Source organism: Acanthisitta chloris, unplaced genomic scaffold, assembly GCF_000695815.1.
Source record: "Acanthisitta chloris isolate BGI_N310 unplaced genomic scaffold, ASM69581v1 scaffold24369, whole genome shotgun sequence".
Taxonomy (NCBI): Eukaryota; Metazoa; Chordata; class Aves; order Passeriformes; family Acanthisittidae; genus Acanthisitta; species Acanthisitta chloris.
In genome coordinates this window covers 9,650-14,738 of record NW_008691173.1, presented here as the reverse complement: position 1 = coordinate 14,738, position 5,089 = coordinate 9,650, and positions in this window count along the sequence as shown.

The window sequence follows — 5,089 nt, the reverse complement described above, 5'->3', positions numbered from 1 at the left end:
GTTCCCCATCCTCCCCCAGCACAGCTCCCGGTCCCGAGCGCTGGAGCATCCCGCGGCTCGCCCAGCCCCTACCTCTGCGGAACGGCATGGGATGCGCTCGGGCTCTGTGGCTCCTTCTCCTAGAGACACCAACCGAGAGATTTCTTCTGGGTTTCTGTGTTCTGCCTTCCTCCTCCGTCCTCTCTCAGGAGGAAACGGACATATTTGGGCAAAGCCCGGCAGAAACCAGCGTCATTCCGAGGGTGGCACTGCACGAAGGAGGAAGTTCTCTGCGATTTCAGAGCTTTTAACCCTTAGCTTCCCGGAGACAGCAGGGCTGGGAGAGGGGACAGGGACAGGATGGCCTGAAAAAGGGATGGAAGGCATTGGGAACAGGGTTTTGGTGATTTGTTTTTGCAGAACTGAGTGTAACGGATGTGGGCGAGATAATGGATTTTGGCCTCCTGATTCAGTGCTGCCAGTTTCCAAGCTTGGCAGAGCACTGATCCCATCTTCTTTGTGGTAGCACGGGGAAAACTCAACTGCTTCCAATGCCAGGGAGCCAGAAACTTAGAGCAACTGTTAGCATCTTCTGTCTGCCCTTGCACTGGTTGGGCCTCGCAAGCGCAAAGCACTTCTGAGCTCAGACCCTGCTATGCTAACCCTCATGCTGAGGATGTGCAAATCCCTCTCTCCTGGCTCAGGGGTGGGATGAGCTGTGAGCTGAGCCTAGCGTTTTGGAACAGCATCAGGTCTGTGTGTCTTCAACCTTGGATAAAGCCTTGTGCAAACATGTCTGGTGGGAGGTGTCCCTGCCCAGGGCAGGGGGTTGGGGCTGGGTGATCTGTAAGGTCCATTCCAACCCCTGAACAATCTATAAATCTATGAATCCATGAACCTGCACCTCAGATTGCAGCAGGAGCCAGTGACTGCCCAGGCAGGAAATCAGCACTGAACCATCCTCCCGTTCCAGTTGGGGAATGGGTGGGAGCAGCCTGGGGGACAGGGTTGGCAGTGCCTTCCCTGGGCTGGAGCCACACAGTCCTTTCAGCTTGGGAACCAGTCACAGGATCTCCTTCGCTGCTGGGGTTGTACTCTACAAACAAACCAGAATGCAAACAGCTCCTTTGAAATATTTATGATATCTTGAATGACTTGCATGGCACAAAACCAAGAAAGATGAGGGTGCTTATAGCTGCTGGCGCTGGGTATGTGGAGGGACCTGCCTTGCATAATCCCCTTTTGTCCTTGTATGAGATGTTTTCAGACAGGCTCTCAGCCTACCCTCTGGGGCATGCAGTGCCTCAAGGTGGTGCTTGCCCCAGCAGCATCAGGCCCCTCATCCCAGTGCTCAGCTGGTTCCTTGGAGAGCTGCTGCTCTTACACCTGAGCCAGTTTCAGGGTTGTACCTCAGTGACCATGCACTGCCCACAACACTTCTGTTTTCAAGACCTTTGCTGGTCCTCCCATGCTCCAGCAGCCTGGGACACCTGGCACTCAGCTCCCTTTCCCACAGCAAGCAGGTTTCTGATGTGATTTTGCTCTTCTCACGCAGGAAACTCCCTCTCCCCTCTCCAGTGATTTCCATGGCTTTGAACTCCTCCCACACACCCACCTGGCACTGAAGAGGAAACAGCACATTTGGGGAAACATCTGCATCCTTCTTCTGACGCATCCAGAGCGACAAACAATCCCTTCTGTTGCACACAGTCCAGGCCTAGAGGCAAATCTCACCATGGAGTTAAAAGGTATCTATTGATTTTATGATGCCAAGATCATTATTTTTTCATACAGTTGATAGTAGCCTCAAGTTCCCAGGCTTTTATACCCCCCAACACTGCAGGAATAACAAAGCCCATCAGGCTTTGCCCAGCAACAAACATGCTGTGTAGAAATAAAGCTAAGCAAAACACTGTAAAATGACCAAGTGGAAAGCAAAGTGCAGGAAGGGGAGGAAATGCATGAAACACATGACTAGTGCTGTGATGGCTGGATGTATCTTCAGGCAGTGAGCTGGAACTGATGTGGTGCAGGCGCTTGACTTTTGGTTCACAGTTGCTATACGAGTTCTACAAGTTCAAAGCAACAAGGTCCAAAAAAGCTAACCTAGCTCTGCCCACGGCAAAAGGTGGAGAAATCCATGATGAGCTGAAGACCTTTGTCGAGTCACTAAATCCCTGCTGTTAGAACAGCAGCCAGTGCTCCAAACTGGGGAGAGGAGGAGGCAGCAAATGGTGATGCCACTCCACAAATCCTGGTGCTGGAGACTTCAGGGCTGCTAATGCAGGAGGCACCACGTCCAGCTCGGGGCTGACACGTCCCACATGTCCCTCAGCCTCCTCTGCCTCAGGACTGCCAAACCTCCCTTAAGCAGCCATCTCATCTACCTTCCCAGGAGCAGTGACAGTCCATGCTTAGCCCAGGAGGTGACACAGTTATTCAGCACGTTAGAGAATCAGAGTATTTACAGAGGGACTTAAAACATGGAATTAAAACTTAGCTTTGGGAAATCACACCTGGAAACACCCAAAATGCTTCACCTGAAGCAGCAGAACAAATCCTGCACTACCAATACAGCAAATCCTCTTCATTTTCTGTGAAATCAGAACCTTTCTAGGCACCACACAGAATGGGAAAGGAAACCATTCCTGCCTCAGAGCACACACCTGGCAGAAAGAGGTGGATGAAAGGGCAAACAAGTAACACTTGGTAGCTGCAATGAAGAACTCTGAATTAATTGCTGCTGAGCCTTTCAAAGGGCACTGATGAATCACAGAGCCAGGGATGTGTAAGCAGCAAGAGCTGGAGGTGTTAGATAAAAAGTCATTTGAGAAACTACTAGAAATAGAAGCCAGTCAGGAACAAAATTCCAGAGGAGGCAGAAGCAGAGAAGTAAATCCAGAACCCCATTTTTCAAGGCATGGAAGGTGCAGCCACACCTGAGTCTGAGGACTCAGACAGTGCTGAGGAACTGGGAGAAGGTGCAATCAGGAGGTTACCTGTGACAGGTGAGGTCTGACCAAGGACCTCCCTCAGGGCATCTGACCCTCTGTGTGCTCCACACCTGTGTTTGTCTGGCAGAACCTCCAGGCCACCAGCTCACACACCTGGCTCCAGGGTCCACCTTGGTGCAGCCCCTGCCAGAGATGGAGCTCAGACCATGTGGCTGTTACCACCTCAGATCTGCTTGTGCTGTTCTGGTGATCCCACACCATGAATTTCCTGCACAACACACTGGATGAACAAACCACCTCCCCTGCACTTCCATGGGTAAACTTTCGCCCTCCAACCACAAGGATTTTTAGAACGAAATGGTTCAATGGTTGTCAGCAGAGCAATTCTGGGCAAACGCAAAACCTCCAAGCTGGAAGCTCCAAAGCTGCTATCAAACAGCAGAACAGCTGGTTAAGGACACAAAACCAGCCTGTGTACCCCAGGAAACACTCACTGCTCCTCACTCAGAGGTATCTGCTGAAACAGGAGCCATAAATAAACCACATTGCTTAAAGCCAACTCACACTTCAAGCTCAGATCACCCTAAATCTGTCGCATGGCTCATTCACTGCATCAGCCACCCAAACTGGCTCCTGTAAGCAACTCTGTGCTAATTCACACCAGGCTAATCCCTTCGGCTTCCTACAGGGCAGCAAAGGCCTTAAAGTGCTGCTCAAGGTCAGAGGCAGGAACAGAAGCTCAGTTCTGTCACTGCCCCAAGCCCTGGGTTTGGTGCCTGTTCCTCATGTCTGCTGCAGGGAGGGTTTCCTGGGGAGTGCCAACTCGGGGGCAGAACCACCTGGCTCTGTGGGAAGGCCTCGTGCAGTAAGGAAACCAAACACACAGGAGGTAAAATACAAGGTTTTTTTTTTTTTTAAAAAAAAAAATCTGTTTTACAAGCAGATGTTTGTACAGAGGTTGGTGCAACACAAGCAGACAAAGAGGAGAAACACAGAGCAAGGGTTTGTGGCAGAGATCTGCAGTAAGTGGAGCTATTCACAGCACTGAAGGACAGGTCCACACCCCTCCCCACATACAGGTGTGCAGCAGGAGACATCCAGCACCAGCCTGAGACAGCTAAAATGCCCTCGGAGCTCCCAATCACTTCAGCACTGCACAACTCTGGGCACAGTGGGGCACAGACAACAGCCACCACTGCAGAGCCACCTCCTGCCAACTCTGTCCACAAACAAAGTCAGAAGCAGAGGGCTGGGCAGTATTTTACATCAGGTTACAAACAAAAGACTTGTAGTGTTTAGTACTTTAGTTTGTCAACTCTTCAGATTTTCCTATGAGAGTTTCCTTCTCTGGTCTTCTACTTGGAAAACTTCCACTGGCACTCCTGAAACAAAGAGAAAAAAGCCCAACCCTGATGGTGCTTGACCTCACACACAGAAATACAGAGCGGGACAAACACCAAGTTTCCCTGCGTGGGAGCTCAGATGGAGGGAGAAGCTCAGAGCTGGACAGGCACAGGAATGAGTCTCCCTCACTTCTACCTACAGCATTTCACTAACCACCTGTAATCAGCTACCCCTGGACACTTCTAGCAAAGACTGCCTGACAGCCCCTGAAATTCCTTCTCCTTCTGTTTTCATGGGTTAAAAGTAGATTTTCTTTGGATCTGGGGGAGAGACAGATTCATTGCTTGTTGCTTTAGTCTCCATTCTGGCATACAAAGCACTGCCCTGGACTAAGGGGAACAAACCAGCTGCCAACTGTCCATCCCCAAAGCACTGGTGTGCACAGATGAGGACTCGGGGAGAACAAGGCTCTGAGACACCACCAGGGAAGAGAAGCATCACAGCACACAGTCCTTGTCCAGAGCTTCCCATGTGTCGTGGCTGCAGCACAGGGACGCCAGGATGGAGCCCCAGAACAAGAAAAGCAGGAACACACAAAGGTCTCCTCAGCAGCAGGTTTTCAAAAGCACAACGTCCTCTGAGAGCTGAAGAACCAGGATCCCCAGAGCCACAAGCAGGGCTGTGCAATTCAAGAACACACAGAAGTGAATCTGACTTTCAAAGGGCTTTATATTACAAAACACTTGAGTCACAACGAATGTGGAGAATCCATTCAATGAGGCTTGTCTCCAGTTTGCCAGGAAAGCCACTCA